Source organism: Mustela erminea, chromosome 1 (genome assembly GCF_009829155.1).
Source record: "Mustela erminea isolate mMusErm1 chromosome 1, mMusErm1.Pri, whole genome shotgun sequence".
NCBI lineage: Eukaryota > Metazoa > Chordata > Mammalia > Carnivora > Mustelidae > Mustela > Mustela erminea.
The window spans coordinates 63437790-63460674 of NC_045614.1; the positions used below are offsets into that span (position 1 = coordinate 63437790).

The following is a 22885-nucleotide window of genomic DNA, read 5'->3' on the forward strand; positions in this document are numbered from 1 at the left end:
CCAGCTTTGTGGAGTCATTCCAGCGTGTCCTGCCCAGAATCCTTGCCTGTAGAACTATGGGCACAGCAGCTGTTGTCCCACACCATGAATTTCAGGGTGGTTTGCTCCACAGCAGTAGAGAAACACTCAGATTTAGGGGTGCTTCGTTATTCACAAGTGCCATGGGTGGAGACCGCATCATTCTTTGATACATCTTCCACTGCACCTGGCAGAAGAATGCACACGGAAGTGTGGAACAGTTCATTTAGTTGTTCAGCAAACACTTGTTTAGAATGCCCTCTGTGGGGCAGAGTGCGGTAGGGTTTACAAAGACGGGTAAGGGTACTGTTTTCCTGGTAGGGAGCTTACAAATTTTCTGTAGATGAAGACAACCCCTGCTTACAAAGAGTTCTAACGCAAACCTAGAGACACAAAGTGCTCTGGGAATCCACAGGAAGAAAAAAACCTTCCCTGTCAAATTAAAGGACAGGTAGAATATTTGAGAGGAGGACCCGAGGGTGGGAGGTGAGAGGGGATGGAGTGAGAGGGCCTACTCATGAGGGCATCCTGGATGGACAGAGGGAGAAAAGCAAACAGCACAGCCCACCTCTCAGGAAGGGCAGGGAAGGGACTGTGCCTGTGGCTCCCAGGATGTTTTTGCTTCCCAATGAAAAGGAAGGGTATAACATCATTTAGGAGGAATCACAAATTTAGGGGATGTTGACCTACTTCTTAGTGCAGCATAATACACAAGGCAGAGCCCCTTCCCACCAGAACACCAGCGCCTAGTCCCAGGGGCTCGGATATCTGGGCTCCATATCTGTCCAGCCTCCCCGTGAGACAGATAACACACCAGGGCCTGCAGCCTCCAATTCTAGAACTACCCCAATCTGGAGTTTCAAAGAAAACCCTAAAGAAACAAGAAAAAAATCCTCTAGACTTCTAAAACACACCAGAAAAGAGTGGGTCCATCTAACCACATCCACATGAAACAATATTTATGTCCTTCAACTCCATGCCACTGAAAGATCCAGTAAAAGTCTTTCACTGGAATGGGGAAGAGTCTCTAGAACTCTAAATCCAGCAATTTTCAACCAAGGACAAGCTCATCTGAAATGATTCATAAGAGCCAATGGACCATCTGAGGCCCCAAGGACACACCTGTCTAAAATGATTCACACAAACCAACATCCTTGACATAGCTAGAGCCAAAGATGATGATCAAGTTTTTGTTTTGTAAGTCTGAGTTGTTTGACCCCTTTACCACTAAACATAAGCCTGTTTGCATTCAGGTTCCACATGGTCACACACCAGAAAGAGGACAGGAAAGAAAAAGAAAGAACAGTTAAGCCTTTTGGATGTTCACCTTCAAAGACATTGTCCCAAACGCATTGTTTTCAAAATAGCTGTATTTTGTGTTCCTGAAATAGTATTCATGCTATATTTATGACTTCTTTTATCTTAAACTTTTCAGTGGGGAAATTAAGAACACTTTTTATATGGGAAAAGTCTGAGGCTTTTATGATAAATCACTACCCTCCCCAATCAACATAAAATTTGATCATAATACTTAAAAACATATTCTGGAAATACAGAGCCCACAGAAAAACCCACACATACCCAAACCACCTGTTTATATGCAGATCAGTTCAAACCCCAGGTGTCAACAAAGATGTGCAAAGCAGAGGAAGCCAAGGCTGTCAAGGATGATTACCTGTTCTTGAAAAGCCCTGCGTGGCTTTCTCATGCCTGGCTATCCTGGCACGAATAAACATAGCTTTGAAGGGGCACCCGGTGGTGCAGTTGATTGGGAGTCTGACTCTTGGTTTTGATTCAGGTCATGATCTCCGGGTCATGGGACTGAGCCCTGAATGGGGGGTTATGCAAGCATGGAACCTGCTTAAGCTTCTCTCTCTCCCTCTCGCTCTCTGCAGCCCCTCCAGCTCACGTGCTCTCTCTCTCTCTCTCTCTCTCTCTCTCAAAAAAAAAAAAAAAAAAAAAAAAAGGCTTTGAGGAATGACCACCAGTGGTGAAACAGGACTCTTTCATAGAACCATGTCTGCCGGGCCCCAGCCTCCCTACTCTGAGCTGTTTCTGGGCGTGATGTTTCTACCAGATTCTATGGGCTCTTCACTGTAATAGACACACCAGACATTTTAACCCCTTTCTTCCCTAGAAAAGTTATAGTCTAAATGCAAGGCAAGCTGCTCTCCACCAAATATTCATCTGATTCTGCTATGTAGAATACAAATGACTTCCCCATATGCTGAATGGTGATACTCAATTTGGCGGGCAGGACCCGCACAGACATCAAATTTCAGAATGAGAAAGAATTAGATGTCATTCATAATTAACACTCGTTCAACCACTGAAGTTCAGCATGTCATAAATCTTTCTTCCTTCACCTAGAGATGGAAAAGAACAAGGCTGAGCCCAGGTTCTTTGTCCCTGTACTGTTTCCCCATCTGCACTAGAGTAACCTTCAACTTCTTCCTCTTTGGACAAGTGAGCTACCTGCTCTCTGACCTTGAACCCAGGAGCCTCCTGGTTCTGGAGAATGCTGCTAGTGCACCCACCTGCTTGCCTGCCATTTGGCAAAGATCTCCTGAAAACATTCCTATTCCCAGGAAGTGGGAGCACCCTGAAGTTCATTTGGCCTTGCCGTGGTTACTGTCCCCAGAAATCTCTCACACAGCTCACAAAGTAGGCACATGCTAAGAAACCACTGACCTTCAAGTGTCTATGCTCGTGGGGACAACTGTAAACACCAAGAGTAGGAAGTGGCAAGTGACCTCCCTCAGTCTTGCTGTCCTGCACAGCCACCGCGGGGCACCCAAGGACGTCAGACAGGAGAAGGCCGGAGCTCAGAGCAGCATTCAGTGCAGGAGACATGCATCCCTTCTTTTTTTTTTTTTTTTTGACATGCATCCCTTCTTGGACGCCCTTCTCACTGACCCCTTCTGGATACCACTTAAATCTCACCACTTGGGAAGCAGCGAAGGCCAAGGTGGCAAAGCCATGACCCCGATCTGTCCAACAACATGACAGTGCTCCTCAGCCACAGGAGATATGGATCCTGCTGAGGTCCTCGGTAGCTGTCGGAAGAGTCTGTGAACTCATGGATTCACATAAACCTGGGGGCTCCGAGGAGTGGGTTTTCCATGAGAAGAAACATTCCTCTGGAACCACACTGTCCAATACAGTAGCCCTTAGCCTGACAGGGCTATTTAAGTTTAAACTCATTAAAATGCAGCACAAGTTAAAATTCAGTTCTTCTGGGATACTCGCTATACTCTGAGCACTTGGAAGTCACGTGTGGCTAGTGGCTACCGTACTGAACTAGGCATACAGAGAAGGCTTCTATCACCGCAGTGCACTTCCAGCCAACGCTTTTTATACTGGTCTCTCCAGGAACCCAGAGACCCTCTTGGACGACAGAGCAGCAAATCTCAGCATCTGTTCAGGGCCATAACAGAAAATTGCCATTTGAAACAGGATATTTCCTTGTAACAGAAGGATTCTGAACGGCCCCAACTCACGATGAAAGACCGAATTGTTTTTCAAAGGCAAAGCACGTACTATGTGACTCTACCCTAAGGATGAGAATAGAGCCCTGCCCTGGGCCAGCAGCAGCGATGGTCCACTGGCCCCCACGGGGCACGAAAGGCATGCAGTCACTTGTCAGTGGGAGAGTGACTGCAGGGAGGTTTACTGAGTCTTCATCAGGCATTCCGTCACACCTACACACTTTATCACACTCCTGTGTCACCCACACATGGTGGCCAGAGACATGAAATGAAAGGAGAAAAACAAAAAACAGGTTCAACGCTTCCAAGTTATTACCCCAGTAAATGACTACATATCAATGGCCACACCATGTGATTTTTCACCAGCTGCCCTCCCTCAGAGAGACACTGATAGCAGTAAAGAAACAAAAGCATCTTTTTAGCTCCGGGCTGTAATAAGACATTGCTCACACGGGGGCACCGGACTGATTTTTCCAACATTGCAGGAGTCCACCTCCTTTCAATATGAATCATGTTATGGCTGAGAGAAGCATATGGTCCAGGTTTATAGAGGACTTTATGAATACTTATTTCTTCCAGAGACCATAGGAGAAAATACTTGTCCCTATTTTATGAGGGGTGAACAGCTGAATGCCAGAGAGGAGACCTGCCCAAAGCTGTCCAGTAATGGAGTATGGCAGGGGCAGAATCAGAATTCTCTCCAGGTCCTGGGGATACACAGGCAGGTTCTTGCCACACCCACCCCATGAATCTCCCCTCCAGTTCCCTGCCTGCTCTCCTGCTCCTCTCTTTGTCCACTGTCCATGCAAAACCCGGGCTAATCTTCTGAAAATGCAAGGAAAACCACATACCCCTTGCTGCAAACCCTCCCAGTGTCCCACTGCTCATCAAATTAGACCCACTCGCTGAGCATGGACACCAGGCCCCGTGAGAACTCGCTCTGCAGACTTCTCCACCATGGCCTCCATCCACTGCTCGCTCATCCACCCCACCACAGCTACACTGGCCTCCCTGGTGCCCCTCTGAACCCCCGTCCTCCCTGCCTTCAGGCCACCACACTGGCTGTTCCCTCTGCCTCAAGGCTTTCCCCCAACACTTAGTATGGCTGATCCCTTCTCAAACACTTCACCCTGGTCCTCTTCCTCATGGCACCTGTAACGATCAATTTCTACTAGTTCGGTTATTACATGTTTACTTTCTAGCATTCCTGGTGGCTGTGAAGCTCGGCAAAAGGTAATCATGTCTATCTGACGTGCCTCAACAACCAGCCTAGAAGAAGACTCGGTCAACTAGCCGAATACATGAACGGAATAGAAGGACAACCGCCTTTTCAGGCCCTGCCAATGGGCCTCCCTGCTTTCGTGGTCGGGATTTCCCTCAACTCTCCTTTCAGGATTAGAAAGGGGCGGGGTGAGAAATACTCAACTCTACCGAGGACATCTGCCAAAAACTACAGCTTTCAGGTTTCTGTTCCACAGCGAGTGCAGAAGAGAGAGGACGTTGAGGAAAGGTGACTCATAATGAAAGGCTGAGCAGAGCTAGAGCCACATGTGATTTCTACTCCATTCCCCAAAGCCACACAAAGCCCTCAGTGTGGAAACCCTCTGGCTAAACATTTCTTCTGTAAGCAAGCTTTTCCTCAATGTTTTAGTTTGAGCTTCTGGTTCTCACAAGGAACCCATTTTCTGCTACCGCCTTCCAGGCATACGCAATAGAGAAGTTATATAGATTTCCATGAATTATTACCCAAAGCATACCAAAAAGGTCAGGCCTCACTTCTAGTAAATCGGCATCCAGAATTCAACTGCCACTGGGAATTTCTACCTCTATAATCGAGTCTAACACCAAGAGGCGGGAAGCGTAGAAAACTAGGAACGACGGCCTGACCAGATGGGAGCTCGGGCTCCTCAGCAGTTGTTAGTATCTCTCTGAGCCTATTAGGCACACCTGGCTGCCAGTCTCTTCCAATTCCCCGTCCATGTAAATCTCAGACACTTCAAAGACTCCAGATGCCACAGAAAGTAAGTTCCACTGACTGCTACTGTCTCTGCTGGAGGGCCAAGAGGCGGTATGATCTGGGAGAGGGGGGTGCGGGGGGACTTGAAAATTTCTTCAAAGTGAATCAGTTTCCCTTCTGACAGAAATGTTGGCCCATCTGTATCCTTTGTCCACTTCCTGGCCGAATAGGCAGCCTGCTTTCTGGTTCTCGCGCTAGGCAGATGGAAACCCGAGCAGTTAGGACATGGTACGGACCCACTTTGAATTAGGCACACACCTGAATCTTTCAGCCAGCACTGGGCCTCCTCGTTGCCCTTCCCCATCCCAACAAGGTAAAATAATGGCAGCATGATGTGGTGGAAAGAGTCGGGCTCTGGGGTCAGACACCCTGGCTTTGAACTCTTCTGTCTATGATGCCGTGGGTAAAGAATTTAGCCTCAGCATCTGCTCTCTCCTCTGGCAAAGGATGACTTGTAACTGGTTATGTGCTTCACGGAGTCTGGGGTTCTGGGCAAAGAGGAACCATAACATATTCAGTGAAGCAAACACCCCTGTCACGTGGCCCCTTGTCAGCTACTTCCAAGTTGAAAATACAGATGCTCTAGTTAAAGCTTCACAATCCCCTTAATCCTTGGGAAGCCTCACCCATCATGTCCCGCTTGTGCTCATGTGAGTGGAACTTGGCATTAGGTGTGGGAAATACTGACCAACACAAGCCCCACTTAAGACAGGACATCAAAGATACGTAAGTGGCTGGAGTAAGTGATTCTCCAGGACATCATGAAGGAGCTGAAGACCTGGGTCAAGGGGAGAGTGCTTTAGGCACCTTGTCCACTTCCAGAATATCACATCCTGGGTCCAGAACGAGACATACCATAATGAAAAGTGGGTTATCCACAGAGAAATTCTAGGATGGGTGTTTCACCTTCACAAGAGAACACTAGAGAATAATGACTGAAATCACCACCTTTGACAGAAAAGGGACTTTTGCCCCAGCTTTGCCAAATGATGGCTGTGTGGCCACAGTCAACCTATTTAACCTCTCTAAAGTTCCGTTCCCTCCTTGGGATAATCACAATAATGGTGGCATCCATGACATAAACGGTGGTTTTGAGTAAGTGAGACACTGTACACAAAACACGTGGCATCACACAAGGTCTCTGTAGATACAAAATGCTGCTGTTAAAAGAGTAACTTATTTATAATGACAGCTTGAAGCCACTGACTCTATCTAACCACTGACTCACTTGCAAAAGGCCAAGAAATGTAGAAAACTAGGAAATTATGCTTGATTTAACAAGAATACAATAAAAGATACAAATGAAAGAGAGGAGAATCTAAATCTTAACACAAAACTCATCATCTAATGAAGACAGCATTTTGAGGTGCATACTCTGAAATCTACTTTTAAAAAGATGATGAATGGATAGATGTGTGATAAAGCAAGTATAGTGAAATGTTAATTATAAAACCAGACTGATGGGCATATGGTATTCCCTGCGAAAATCTTTAAGCTCTTCTGATTGTTCAAAACCTTTTATAATAAACTATTAAGAAAAATCATAGAGGCAGGAAGTGGAGATGCTAGTTTAGAACTCCAGACTTACCAAAAGGTTTGAGAAATTTATAATCCTTGAATGAACTCCAGTTTAACCCTTTAGGACAATCTTCAAAAAGCATCACTTCTTCTCTGAACTCCTTTCATAGTGTTCCCATAGCAGTTAAGGTGTATGTGTGCATATTAATGACTCAAGAAATACATGAACATGTTCCTACTAAGTAAGATCAACTCCCTTCCTTCCCTTCTCAGTTCTCCTGCCACACACAGTCACTGTTATCAGGCTTCCAGAACTTTAAAAATATACCTTATATAAAGAAATATATAGCAATGTGGGCATTGTTTTCATGAAATGGTATCAAATAGGACAACTTCATTATCATGGGCTGGGTTCTGGGAAGCCAACTCTGGGGATGGTGATTAATGTGCTTTATCTCCCCTAATGACAACTATTAAGGAGGGCCCTTGGGATCAGCACTGGTGGAGAAGGTACAGAAGCAGAAAGGGAAGATGCAAGAGTTGATTTGTGATGTGGTCTCAATGGAAACCTTAGCCAAACCTACTAGTTACTCAAGAAACAATAATAATGTTTGTTTTACTATTATTATTAGAGAGTTCTAAATATGGAATGACTTTTCAAGGTTGTTCCAAGCTGGGTCAAGAACCCCACGCTTTTATTCCTCTGTGAGGATCTGCCACTGGATTACAGGTTACTCCAGGGAGGGCATGTGATCTTGGATAAAGTCAGCTGAGGGTGGTGCACAAAGGGAGAGGCAGCAGAAGGCCTCAGCTGGAGGATGAAGTCTTCATTCTTGGACACAGATCTGAGCTGTGCACCATGCCTTATAGAATCCACCACCTCTCTTTCTTTCTCTCTTTTGTTTTTCAAAGTACAATCTCTGAGAGCTTTCTACGTCAGTACAAATTGATCTGCAGGTGTTTTCAATTTTCCTACCATTATGAACAACGCTGTAATAAAAACCCTCGCTTTGAGCCCATGTGCAAATATTTCTATAGAGAAGAGGTCAAAAAGTGGAGTTGTTAGGTTGAAGGATATGAACAATTAAAACATTTGATGGAAATCAAGTATACTTGCAACACTGGTAAACTCAAATAACTATTTCTCTAATTTTCACCAACATCTGGTATTGTTAATCTCTTAAAATTTTTGCCAATGATAAAAATGATAAAAATGCTATCTCATTGTTTTGTGCTACCTTAATTACAAGTGGGCATAAATAAGTATAATTGTACTTGTTTTTTGGGCCATTGTATCTCCCAGACTATTAACTGTCTCTTCATAGTTTTTGTTAATGGGAAATGGTTTTCTTTATTGTTTTTTAAAAAGTTCTTTATGAATTTCTTCACAGTGAAGGAAACAAGAAACACAACTAAAAGACAACTTATTGAAGGGTAGAAGATATTTGCAAATGACATATCCAATAAAGGTTTAGTATCCACAATATATAAAGAACTGATATAATTCAACGCTTGAACCCCAAATAATCCAATTAAAAATGGGCAGAAGACAGGAACAGATTTTTCCTCAAAGAAGATATCTGGTTAGCCAACAGACACATGAAAAGATCCTCAACATCATTCATCATCAGGGAAATGCAAATCAAAACCACAATGAGGTTTCACCTCCTATGTGGGCCTCCCAGAATGACTAAAATGAAAAACACAAGAAACAACAAGCGCTGGCAAGGATATGGAGAAAAAGGAACTCTCTTGCACTGTTGGGGGGAATATAAACTGGTGCAGCCACTATGGAAAAGGGTGGAAGTTCCTCATAAAGTTAAAAAATAGAACTACCCTATGACTTGGTAATCGTACTACTGGGTATTTACCCAAAGAATACAAAAACACTAATTCTAAGGGCTACATGCTATGTTCATAGCAGCATTATTTACAATAGCCAAATTGTGGAAATAGCCCAAGTATCCGTTCAGAACTGAATGGATAAAGAAGAGATGGCAAATATATAGAGAGTGGAATATTATTCACCCACAAAAAAGAATGAAATCTTACCATTCACAATGGCATGGAGGGAGCTAGAGAGTCCAATGCTAAGTGAAATAGTCAGAGAAAGACAAATACCATATGTTTCACTCATATGTGGAATTTAAGATACAAAACAAATAAGCAAAGGGAAAAAAGGAGAGATGAATGAAGAACAGACTTAACTACAGAGAACAAGTTGATGATTACCAGAGGGATATAGGTGATGGGGGGAGTAGATACAACAGGGATGAGGATTAAGAGCACACTTACCTTGGTGAGTACGGAGTAATGAAAGAATTGTTGAATCACTATATTGTACACCCAAAACCAATACAGCACTGGATGTTAATGATACTGGAGCTTAAATTAAAATTTTTTTTAAAAGTTCTTTATATATTCTGATTAGAAGTCCTTTGTCTGTTATATATATTCTCCACTAATCATTTTGCCTTACTGATGGTATCAATGTTCATAAATGGGATTTTAATATAATAAAATGCATCATTTATTCCTTATAGTATTGACATCTTCTATCTTGTTTGAAAAGTTCTCTCTTACTCTAAGTTCATAAACATGGTCTTTTTTTATTACTATGTCTTCTATATCCTGCTTTTTATACTTAAGTCTTCAATCCATGTAGAAATTATTTTTGTGAATAGCATGTGGTAGGGATTTAATTATTTTTTTCCAAATGGATAGCTATTTCTGATAACATTTAATAAATAGTCTAGCCTTTTCCCCAAGATTTGAAAGATAATATCTATCATCTATTAAAACCTCATATACACAAGTGTTTCTGAACTCTGTATTTCACTGATCTATTTGCCTACTTCTGTAGCAATTCTGTATGGTTTTAATACTATTTTATAATATGTTTTGATACCTGGCTGAGCAATTTCCCTCTTATGATGATAAATCAGCCTGTTAAGTTCCATGGAAAAAAATTTTACTATAATAATGTTTAGGGACAACTGACAGATTTGTGAGAGATATATATATTTAGTCAAATCTTTAAAGTCATTTTTAAAAATTTAAAAGTTTCCTTATATGGGTCCTATACATTTCTTAGGTTCATCCTTAGATACTTTATATTTGTTGCTACTGTGAATTATTTTATCAAAATACTTTCTAAGCACTTGTATACAGGAAAGCTATTGATTTTTGTACATGGATCCAGCTGAATGGCTGAAATCTATTAATCTAACAGTTCAATTTTTCTGTCAATTTCCCAGGGAGATAGCATTATCTGTAAACAATGACACTACTATCTTTCACTTTCCACTATTTACACCTATTTTTCTTACCTTACTACACTGGCAAGACCCTTCAAGACAGCTGCAATGGTAACATGCATTCTTGCCTATGGTTTCTATTACAATGAAAATTATTTCTATATTTCACCATTAAATAAAATACTTGTGGGTTTCTGGTTGAGACCTTATTAAATTAAGGAAATTTACGTTCATCCCTAGAGTTTGGTACCTATATTTTAGCTCTATGATAGATGTGCCTCTAATATTATAATACAATGGGCAGGGACATCACTGTTTCACTCAGCTTTTTATCTCTAGTTCCTAGGACATCATTTGCTTATAAGAGGTACACAATTAATGTTATTTGAACAAATTGATGAGATAAAAGAACAAAAATGGGGATAAAGAATAGTAAAGAATAGTACTTTGGGGACATTTTTTCATTTTCTTAGAAAAATAAAGCCTTCAATTTTGACTTTGAGAATCTGATTAAAGGAAGAAATGCAAGTTCTCACATATATGTGAGAATTTCATTCAAGTCTGTGTATACAGAATTCTAGTCTCATTAACACCAGAGAGAAAACCTCTTATTATTCATGTTGATAGCAGAAGTGCAAATGTCTGGGAATTATCAGTATTTTATCTGGAGTCCTGGAGTCCCCAGAAAAATTCCTAAATGTAAGTAGCTTCTGAAGATCTTATGAAGCTACCTCGGGAATATACCGCTTCTGAGAAATCACCAACAGCTGACTAATGCTAATGAAGACTTATGCTAAGGAAGTGTTAAAAAGTGGACTGAGATGTTGATACCTCTCTTTTATTCTTCTGTTTTCTGAAAGCAACACCACTGGGTGACAAAGGAACCTCTGCTCTTATACCCCTCATTATGGCCTCTGAGTTTTTGTAGGCTAAAGGGACTCTCTTTCCCAGAAAACTGTTCTGTTTCTGTCACATTTACCCTTTCTCCCTCATCCCCCTGTTCTGACTCCCATAGAGCAGTTAAGGTTTGGCTAAGAGCTATACTGCTCAGCAAAAAAAATGTCATAGAGGGGAAGTAGAAATCTTCAAGGGAAGATGGAGACAGAGTAGAAAAAAAGGAACCACTATTCCCCTTTACCTTCCAATAAGGCTAGGACGTATGTGGAAAGAGAGCCCAGAGTCTTACAAAGTTGCTAATGGGTCTTAAAAGGGCTGGTGATGGGGGTGCCTGGGTGGCTCAGTGGGTTAAGCCTCTGCCTTCAGCTCAGGTCATGATCCCAGGGTCCTGGGACCAAGCCCTGCATCAGGCTCCCTGTCAGCAGGAAGCCTGCTTCTCCCTCTCCCACTCCCTCTGCTTGTGTACCCTCACGCTGTGTCTCTCTCTGCCAAATAAATAAATAAAATATTATTTTAAAAAAAAGAAGAAGAAGAAGGGTTGATGATAGGAAAGGGATGGATTCCCAAACCTCATCAGGGTCCAGGTTGAAGGTAAAATGTCTTCCTTCCACAGGCACATGGCTGGTGACCTTGGACAACTTCAAGTTCTTTATGCCATTTATTAAACTAGCATTTATATTGTGCTCTATCCTACTCTTCTTATCCAAATTGCAGGTTAAGGGAGAAGAGAATGGGGCAAGCTAAGCAGCCTCCCATTCCTTCTGACATGTCCTAGAAGTATGGGAGTATGGAAATGGGAGTTTGACTACCGGTGGGGGGTTTCTGTCACTGTCTGCAGCACTCCTAGGAAGGGACACTCCGTCAACAGGAGGATGCTGTAGGCAGAAGAGGAAGAGAGCATTTCTGCCTGTGGAGCTCCTAAAGGGGGTCAGACAGGTCCCCTGACCTCTTTAAGCAGACTCTGAGGAAAGATGATCACAGTGCATTGTTAAGGCTAGGGAAACCTCAGTAAAAGCCTCCTGTGTTGGAGGTAATAATATCCCATCTCCAGACTCTGAACCCCCCACCCCAGATCGCAGCCATGCGTCAGCTTGGGATTCCCACATTCAGCCCAGGCCTCCTGCTCAGCCTGCCTGCTTTCCACCACAGACCCTGCAGCTTGGAGTATGTTCTTGGTCTGGGTCTGCTTGGAAGAGTGCAAAAGCCCAAGGCAGGTTTGGGGCACAGGGAGGAGTCCACTTTGGCTTGAGTGTAGCACAAAAACAGGGCACAGAGGGAGGCCAGCAGCATAAACCAAGACCAGATTGTGAAGGGTCTTCAAGTTGAGAATCGATGATTTCAGAAGTGATGGGCAGTCCACAGAGTTTTCTGGGCAGGCAGTGAAGCTGAAATCCTTTGGTACAGGGGGAATGCCTAGTTTCACTGTGTCTCTGGCTCCTGGAACAGTGTCTGCTGTATAATAAATGCTTGTTTTCATTGACTAAATAAATAAATGATGAGAATCACAGTATTTACAATGTTAAGAAATTAAGAAGTGTGGAGGAATGCTGAGCAATGAGAGTGAATGAACGTGGTATTCTCCTGTTCACCTGAAGGCCTTATTTCATAGAGTCTCCAAAACAAACAAGAGCCCCCCTTTTCTTCTCTAGCCAAATTCCCCGTTTCTAGTGTCGATGAATAGCCACCCCTTATTGTTTTCCAAAACTGAACTCTCAAGTTCAAATTATACCACCACAATAGAGGTGACTGTCCCCTCTCCTGCCTCAAAGAAGGGCAGACTTACAGAAAGTGCATTTTTCAGAGCAAAAACATGAGGACATAATATCAGTTAGGAGGAAAATGCAAAACACATAAAATGTTACTTTTTAAAAATGAGCATTTACTATGCATTAGGCATACAGGCTTTATCTAATCCTCAAAACGACCTTTGAGGTAAATTCTATCAGTGTTTGTGTCTCACCGATGAGGAAATGTTGTAAGTGGAGAATCCTGGACTGACAGCTCAGTGTGACTCCAGAACCCACACACTCAGTGGACGGTACACAGGCAACAATTTTCCGCTCCTCCCGACACATGGACCTTGAAAATACGACACAGTGGCACCTCCCATCAAGAGGTGGAGTCTGTTTCCCCACCACTGGAATTTGCTTTGGCCAACTGAATGCGACCGAAGTGGTACTTCTGCTTCTGAGCCCAGACCTCAAAAGGCTTCACTTGCTTCCAAGACACCATGTGAAAAGCCCCAGCTAGCCTGCTGAATAATGAGGGACAGTGGCACAGGTACCCTGTCACCCAGCAAGCGTAAGACATTGGAGGGAGCCCAGCCAAGATCAGCCAATCCAGGCGCACATCAATAATAAAATAATAATAAATAATAATAATAATAAAAGGCTCTTGTTTTAATCCACTAAACTTGGGGGAGGTTTGTTACTCAGCAAAAGCTGGCTGATATACTGTGCCACGTTTGCATACATGTCTGCTGCTCTCAGAAGAGCAAACCAAAACCAAAACCATCCTGCAAGAATGAGATTCTTAGCAGCAGCCACTTCTGCTGGCCCACAAGTCTCGACTCATCCCTGCCTGCTTGTCATATTTGCATTCACTTCACTTCTCTGTTATAATTCTCCATGAATTCTTTTGAGATGTCCACATAAGAAATAACAAAGGAAAGGCACCACACACTGGGCTTAAACGTGGTGCCGCCTTCCCCACAGACCCGGGGAAATATACATGCCAACAGATGCCCAAGTCCTAGGCTCAAGTGGAGGGACCCTGGTGTAAGGACCCTCCAGGACCACTGAGCTTCCCTCCCTTCAGCTGCTTCTTCCTCAGCCCCATTGTCAGATGGCTTGGGTCACAAAAAATGAGGTTCTGTAGAGAGGGGGCTTCATACACTCTGGGCCGAAGATCAGAAGCTCTGCTCATGCATGAGGGGCCAAACCCCATGAAGTGCCATCGTGTCTCAGGAGTGGTACTCCTCTTGGCCAATGAGTCTCTCTGATTTCACTCTGTGCCAACATCTTCCTGCCTGGCTTTCCCACAAGACTGATGAATCACTGTCATATCCATAGCTCCTAAAAGAGTATGTTGTAGGTGCCAAAGAAATGCTTACTGAATGAAATCACTCGATTCCTACAGAATCTTCCATGGTTCCCAGGGCCAGCAAGGTAAGATTAAGACTCCCTGACACCACACCCCTAGAGCCAGAGACTTCAGCCAATCTTCCTGCACACTCTCTCACCTCTTCATTCCCTGGGCCTCTGTCCTAGCTTACCCCCACGCCTGTGGACATGCTACTTCTCCAGTCTTATGTTCCCTCCCCTCCCTTTGACTCTTTGCCATCTTTTAAGAGTCTCCTTTTTCTCTTCTATAGTGGTGCCATAGGCAGAATCATTTAGCCCCTCAGGATGGTCCAGTGGGAAGGAGCTATTACTGCTGTTATTTAATTCATGGCCTGGTGAGATCGATGTTCTCAGCCCCATTTTATGGATGAAGACCTTAAGCCACAAGATGTAAAATAACCAACTGAAGGTCACATGACTCGTGTGTGCTACAAATGGGATTCAAGCATGAGTCGACCTGCAGTGGAAAGACTGCATCCTTCCACTGCCATGAGAACATGCTAGCATTGGCCTTTTGGAGGATGAGATACATGTGGAACAGAGCTGAGCGGCCGCAGGCACCTGAAACAGCCAACAGCCAGCTGACCCCCAGTGATGTAAAGAAGCTCTGCCAAAACCAGCAGAGCTGTCCAGCCGAGCCACCACTCAGCCCAGATTTGTGAACAACATGCTTATTATTCTGTGCCAGCTGAGGTTTTGAGTTCGTCATGCATTATTGTTCTAACAGATAATTGAAACAAACCCCAATGCTCACTTTTCTTCCTACACCCTATTTCAGAAACATTTATCAGTCATTTATTGAGCAGCTGTTGTGGGTAGGTTCATATCATAGGTCCTGGGTGGGAAAGGGGGAGCTAGTCAGAGTTCTTCATATGATAGAAACAAGTCCACAGTAGAGACAAAAGGAGACTATAGGCGTCTACATCACTGGATGTTGCCTTCTCTGCAGCTTTCCCTCCTCCTCATCTCTACCACAGACCACTACAAACTTTCTCCCTGTTCTCCCTGAATTCACATTCACTCCCTAACTCCTCTTCCCTAACCTGCAGCCAGCATGATCTGCTTGAAATGTGACACTGATTGCACTGTCCTATGCCTCCCAGACCCTGAGATACCTAGGTCGGTCCCTCTCCCTGGTGCCCTAAATGAAACTGTGGGCAGTTCCCATTCTCCCTTGGAATGCTCTCAGATCACAAAGTGTCTTGCAGGCACCAGAATAACCTCATTCAGTATTAAAGTGACTAGTCCTGTGTGATAGTATAAAATTCTAAATTTCATCTAAAGTTAAACTTGGATGTGTCCTATTTCAGGATTGAAGGCTGCTAGGAGGTGAGAGAGGAGGATGGAAATGCAGAGGATGGTTACTTTCACTTTTAGACCCTATTTCCCAGCAACCGCTTAGGACACCTTTGGGGGCAGGGCAAGAGGGGAGAAGGGAAAGCCACGCTTGGCTGAATGTGCATCATTGGACGTGGTTTTCTCTGGCCACTGCTGACATTCAAACCTGACCCTCACACGTTTCTCAGCTTGGTTGGTGTTCCTGGTTAAGTTTTCAGGCACATTTAAAGGCTCCCTGGAGTTTCTCCAGCATCGGGGGCCTCCCATGAAGCTCCCGAGAGGACAACTGGTCTCTAATCCCCTTTAGATGGTTCAGGAAGATACAGTGGGCCAGCTCTCCTTGAGATGCACTCACACATCCTTCCATGGGAAGGTACGACCACCTCCAGGCACTACTGACTCCTCTTTAAGCTCTAAGTCCAACATTCACCTTTGTGCCCTGAGACCCTGGAAGATGCCTGGGCAAGCACTCTGAGTGGTCTGCTTTCTCTTGGCTTGAAGGGATACAACCTCTTCTCTCCTCCAAGAAGCTCAAAGGGGAAAACCACCATACCACACCAATAGCCTTCTCCAACAATGTCCCTCTCCAAAGTCAAACTTCCAGGGCCTCTCCAACCACTATCCCTTTGTACTCCGGGCACTGTTGGGGGCTTGTCCAAAACTGAGTGTCAGCCTTTCTCTTTCCAACTTCCTAACAGGTAGTAGAGCATCTGGACTGACGATGTGGAAAGAGAGGCAACCTTGTGGGGCTCGGAGGAAACTCACAAGAGAATGTCACATGTAAATACTGGGCTACTCTTCAATAGCAATGTGTTTCTTTGTGGCAGGTGTCACAGCTGGAGGGAGACATTCATTCACAGGGTCATTTTATTCGCAGTGGAACCTCCAGTGAGGCAGGGACAACATCTGCTGTTCTAGATCATGGTATCTACAGCACCTTGCCCAGTGCTGACTCATGGAGGGTGCTCAGTGAAGACTTGCTGATTGACCAAGCCCATCAATGAGTGAACAGAAGAGAAGAACCATCTGCGACCCGGAAGCACGATTCAACCTTCCTGCCACACCATGGGACAAGTGGTTGGAGCTTTTCATTGGCTCTCAGGCCTGGGCATAGAGGCAGGCTGAAACCCACGAGACGAGAAGTCGGGGGCCATATTGCCTTTTGCTGCCACAAACAGGGATGAAGTAAATGCTCTTAAAAACTGGGGCGCAGGAAAGCACCCTGCAGCTTTCCTCATGCACACACGGCCGTTGGCCATCGTGCTGACAGCCCAGACACTGGGCCAGGAGGGAGAACGGAGTGCAGAAGCAGACTTAGTGAGTTGTTCCAATGCCTGGGAAAAGCCAAGCAGGGCCAAGGGGCTCTGAGTCCGACTCTGCTCTTAACCAGCATTCCTGGTGCCACCTCCCATCACGAAGGTAAAGAGATGAAGTAGCCGAATTGGTTTTGCAGTTGTTCGTGCTTTTCTGCCATTCTCTGAACTGTACACCCTGGGTAAGGGGAACGAGTTTCTCAACTCGGAGTCTGTTTGCATTCTGTTTGGGTTGTTCTTCCTGTGCGGCTTTCAGACTCCAAGCTGGGCACACGCCACCAGAATTCCCTGACATTGGCATTTCTTGCTTCTGAGGCTCTTTCTCGCTGTTTTCTTCTTTTCCCTAGCCTGGCCCTGGGGCTGCCAAGGGGCTGGGGCTGGCCCAATGGTGCTAATAGTATGGCTGGACCGAGAAGTGTGGCCGACCCTGCTCCTGGTGAGGCCGGGGGGCAGGCCTGTTCCCTTGTCCAGCCTGGGACCCTCTGCAGTCTGCTGCTCCCTCCCCTCCCCAAACCCAGGACTCTGAGGTCCCCGCTCCTACCAGCCTTCCAGATATGTCTGGGCCCCTGCAGGCCTCCCTCTTCCAGCCCTGCCCTCTCCCAACCACAACACTACTGCTGCTCTTCCTAATGCCAAAAATCTTCTGAATGTCAGATAAGGCAGGGATGTTACAGGTGCCTTTACAGGTGACTCTAGGAGAAGATAGCTTTGTTTGATTTACCAGTTAGTCCAGACCTGGCCCAAGCTAGTCAGAGCTAGAGGCTACTCTGTGGAACACAGATAATCTGGGAAAGGGTTCCATTTAGTAGAAAGCTCTCCTTAGAAGTTTCTGTTTATTACACAGACATTCACCCAGTCTTGAACCTCACTTTGCAATCTGATCACCTGTTCCAGCATCCTTTTCCCCGCTGACTCTATGGAGCCTGCTCTCGCCTTTTTCTCTCTCTCCTCTATGTGCTCAAAGAGCCTCCCCTCCACCTTCCTTTCTGAAACCCAGCTTAGACACAGCCTGCACTGCATACTCTGTTGGGGGAAGCCTCCCCAGGCCTGCAGGCCCCAGAGTGCTTGCCCCAGCAGCACGGGCTGGAAAGAATCTGGAACCTCACACAGAGTCCCACAGTGTTCTGGGCCATACTGCAACATGCTCACGCCTCTGGGTCTCCATCGTTGCCTGACCTGTAACTGTCTTTCCTTTTCTTCCAGTTCTCAACATTCAGCAGATGCTCAGTGAACACCGTGATCCATCATTTGGGGGGCAAGTATAAGGATAATACTTCATCAAATGACTGAAGCAGCAACATTTGCAGAGACAGGAGAAAGATAGCACTGTGGAAAGCTCAGGGTCCTCTGATAAATGGGGTCTGAGTCCTGGACTCTGGGCCAACCGCACTCTCTGGCTCAGTTTGCTCATCTGTAAAATGGACACAACAAACCCAACCCTCAAGGGTTTGTGTTTTGTTTCAGGATTAAAGACAATTTATGCAAACTGTCTGGTGTGGCACCTGCCGGCTAGTTTTGTTTCCTCTGCATTTCCCCTAGCAGCAGGACTACCTTATCCAGAGTCTAGAAATGGTACCAGAAGGGATTGTCTCCGTTACCCAATTGCTGCTGAGGGATTAAAAAAACAAAACAAAACAAAACACCCCAAAACAAGGAAGCAGATTTTTGGGGACAGGCCTGGGAGATTCTTGAGAGAGAAGACTGGGGAAAATAAGGAATCACCTGCCCTCTGGTTTGTACCAACTCTTAACTAAATTCAATTTTTAAAATATAACACCCATTTCATGGCACTTGCTCTGTGCTATGCGCTGTTCTGAGCACTTTGTAAGGAGGAATTCTTTAGTCCTCATAATAATCACAGGAGGTGGGTACTGCTATCACCATTCTACATGTGGGGAAACTGAGGCACTGAGGAGCTAAGTGATTTGTCCAAGGTTGTAAGCGGTAGAATTTAGATTCAAATCTGGGCTGTCCAGCTCCTGAGTCTATGCCTTTAACCTCTGCTATGCAGCCTCACAAATACCTCAGGCTTCACTTAGAAAGTAAACAAACAAAATTTCCTTAATTGGGACTTCCCTACTCTACAAAATTCTGTGTGCTCCTCACTGTGGAATCTTCTCTGCAGGCTGTCACAAGAGAAAGGGAGAAGGGGCACATGGATTTGCTGAGAGCAAGAGGAGAGGTCAACGAGGAATTCAGCTGTCCACTCTTCCCTCCCTCATCCCAGGCTCCCCACCACTAGGTAGAGGCGTGAGGCCCACCCTCCCCAGCCCCTGAACAGTCAGGCAGTACCCCCTCTTATGTAAAGGCATAATAGAAGGCTACCAGTTTGACCCTTAGACAAGAATGGGGCCAAGCCCTCCCCACAACACTCACTTGCAAAGCTTCTTGAAATCCCGGCTGCGGTGATGTACCACTAACTCAGAGCTCAGGTGGCAGTTAGGGTCAGCACAGTAGCAAAGTGGTCTGTGGCCACAGCCCAGGACCTGGCCTGCAGCAGTCTTCCCCTTTCTTTCTGAGGAGTGGGGAAGGGGCAGCCTCCTTGCTTCTGGTCAGATACCTGTATACTGCCAGTGCTTCGTGGCGCCCTAGAGCAATGAGCCCGAGGCCGCGGAGGGCAGAGGAAGCTGTGCTGGCGCAAGGCCGGAAGGCCCTCCTCACCTGAGTTGGGTGGACCAGGACCCCTGTCTGGCTTACCCTCACCTCTCTCTTCAGGCTCAGATAAATGAGAACCCAGCACCTAAGAGGGCTCGATGCCTGGGTTGGCCTCCTCTTCTGGGTCACTGATGATGCCTTTTCTCCCCCCGATTATTCTTATTATTAGCTTTGTGTTTGCACATGGGTCAGTCTGATCCCATCAGGTGCTGTGGCTGCCGGCTGTGAGTATAGCTACCAAACACCTTTTCTCAACCAGATCTCCATGGGCTGGGCGGTAGGACCTCAAGTTCATTCACTACTTTTCCTACTCTTTCCTAAACCACAAAATATTCCTATAGCACCCAGTCCATGCTGGACATGTGACCAACATGTTCCCTCTCCCCTCTCCACAATGGCCGCTCTTCCCGCAGACTTCATTTCCTTGGGATGCAGCACCGTCCCACCTGTTCTCCAAATCAGAAACCTGGGGGGACCTCAGACTCCCGACTCCTCTCTGTTGCCCCCAACACTCACTCCTAAAGTCCTGTGGACATCCCCACACTGTCACCTCTCCAAGACACCCCCCTCTTTCCACTTCCTTCCACTGATGCCACATGGAGTGATCACTGGGCTGGCTCCCGTCTTCAGGCCACGTTCCCATGGCCAGCCATGGCCACGTGGCTGGGTCTCGCTAATAGAGATGTGGGTCATTTCCAGGCTGGAGTGTTTAAGAAGTGGATGTGCCTTCTCCACGGGCCCTTTCTCCTCCTGCCCCTAAGGAAGCAGACGACCTTGAGGCCCTGAGGGATGAGAGCCAGCGGCAGAAGGAACCCGGGTCGCAGCATCACTGTGTGGAGGAAGCTGCCTCATGTGGAAGGAAGAGCCTCATCTGATGGATACATGAGCCAGCTTCTAGCGGGTTAAGTCACTGAAAGTCAAGGCTTTATTTGCATCAGCAGTTAACACTGGTTCACACACACAGACACACAGTGGGTTACCTTGCTCCTAACGTGGGTTGACAAGCATATTTAAGCAGAGAAATGATGTGAAGGGAGTCATCTCAGGCCACATCAGGGGAGGGAAGGAGGAGGAAGAAAGAATGAGTTTCTTACCATCTCCCAAGATGGGGTGCAGGAGGGAAGGCTAGGGCAGTGTCCCTTCCCTTCCCCACCCCACTGGCCCTAACCGGGCCTCCTCATGATGAAGCGGACGGAGTTCAGAGTTCTAAAGACTACTCTGCATCTTTGTCTCCTTTTAAAATCTAGAAGTCGGTTAAACCTCCAGCCCCTCATCACCCGGGATAACGCCCTGTCCCCCATCAAAGTAATTCCCTGTAGACCCAGACCAGGTTTCAGAGTAGAAACCAAGGGACCATGGGCTGGAACCTAGGGGTGGAAGTAGCCGTCAGTCGGGGTGAGGCCCTCCGGCCGATTCTGCTGGGGATCGATAGAAGCGTGAGACAAATTTCACAGGCTAGCCAGGAAGGACTGTGCCAGAAACAGCTCCCACATCCTGCCAAGGCTCAGGCAGTGATGCCCAGACTTTTTGCTGAGGTCCAGAGCAGGCGGATGGAAGGGCCTGGACTGTGTATATGAGGAGGTCTGTAGGCTGAGGAAGAGACAGCAGACCCAGAGGAGGTCTAAGAATTCAGCCCCCCAAAGAAATTGTCCCCCTGACTCCATTCCGACAGCTGCCGAGTGTTCCTGTGTCAACTGCCCCCACTCTGGCAGCCCCCACAGGCAACTTGGGGGAGCAGCCCAGAATGCTCACACTCACAGGAATGGCTAAGGGTGGGGTGCGCTGGGGGTCCCCAGATGCCAGTGGGATTCATTCCATCCCAGGTTACATAACCTCTTGGCTGCAGCCAAGGTCTGAACTGAGCATGAAAATGGAAACTGCTCCAGCAAATGAATTCCAGGGGCATTAGGCAAATGGCCCTTTTAAATAAACAATAGCTTTCATTTTCACACAGACACTAGGGAAGGGAGGGGGGAGCGGCACTGAATGACAAAAAATGGATCCTGCCCTGATCTCAAAGCTTATCCTAAGAAGAGCCCAGGGCCCTGGCGCCAGGGGTAGGAGGGTCAGCCACACTGCCCGGTGGGAGCCAGACTCTCCCCGGGCAGGCCCCCCTCCCCTCTGCAGGGCAGGGTGGGGCAGAGTGGCATAGGGCAGCAGGGGGAGGACTTCCTCAATCTGAGCAACCCTGATAACCCGTGGAGCTGCACAAAAGGGGCTGGCGTTTCCACTGGCAGAGTTCTTCCTGAGATAGAGCTACGGGGTGGCGGGGGGCTTGGCATGGACTTGGGGTAGTGGTGGGAGGGATGTGCATACCGGTGGGAACACTGACTCGGTAGGAAACCCTCTGACCCAGGGCCACCCTTCACCTCTGCTGCTGTGAGCAGTGGGTGAGGCCAGCCTTGCTTATCCCCATCATGTCCCCTCAAGGGCCCACCTACAGAGCTGCAAAGGGAGACATCTGCCCTTGGCATAGGGTCCAGGAGAGCCTTCCTGCCCCAGCAAGGTTGTCTAGGCTGATGCCAAGGGCAAGGCCCATATCTCTCGGAGGGTGTCTGGACTGATGTCTGTGTCACAGTCTGCCAAGCAGAGCAAGGGCTGGTGTGGCCACAGCTAACTGTCTGGACTGCACCATCCACGGGAACAATACGTCTTCAGACTGAGCCCTGAAACCCCCTGGGAGAGCCTTGCCGGGGAACTGGTCAGGGAACAAAACCCAGCCCTACTTCCTGTTGGCTCCCCGACACACACCCCCTCAGTCAGCTGCGCTCCACCCTGCCCCTCCACCCAGCCTGGGAGAGCTTCTCCTGCCTTCCTGTCCTCTACTAGTGCACCAGGACAAAGGCAGCCAGGAGACTGGGGCCCCGGGGGGCTTGGGGATGGGCCTGGGGCTCCATGGGAAACAGGGAGAGCCCAGCCGAACCAAGGCTCACAGAAGGGTGGTCATAAGCAGCCCTCTTCAGAGATGAGGTGAGCCCCCCCAGTCAGCCCCAGGGCTGCATTCCCACCAAGAAGTTCACTCCCATTTAAAAGGGGCTCCAGGGACACCCGGGTGGCTCAGTTGGTTAAGCATCTGCCTTCAGCTTGGGTCATGATCCCAGGGTTCTGGGATTGAGTCCACATTGGGCTCCTTGTTCAGTGGGCAGCCTGCTTCTCCCTCGGCCCGCTGTTCTCCCTACTTGTGCTTTTCCCGACCAAAAAAAAAAAAATAAGTAAAATCTTAAAACAAAACAAAAAACAATGTACCTTAAAGTAAATACAT

The 22885-nt window shown here is 46.6% G+C and overlaps 1 protein-coding gene and 1 long non-coding RNA gene across 2 annotated transcripts in view; both read right to left on the reverse strand.

Annotated features, from left to right (window-relative positions):
• The window catches only part of ITGA9 (integrin subunit alpha 9), a 327258-nt gene that overhangs the window by 178967 nt on the left and 125406 nt on the right, over positions 1-22885 (reverse strand). The gene's annotated exons all lie outside the window — the stretch shown is intronic.
• LOC116597041 lies at positions 902-22707 on the reverse strand. The gene is made up of 3 exons (XR_004288456.1): positions 14332-22707; positions 973-984; positions 902-911 (listed from the first exon to the last, which is right to left on the reverse strand). It is a non-coding gene; the product is annotated as an uncharacterized LOC116597041 (long non-coding RNA).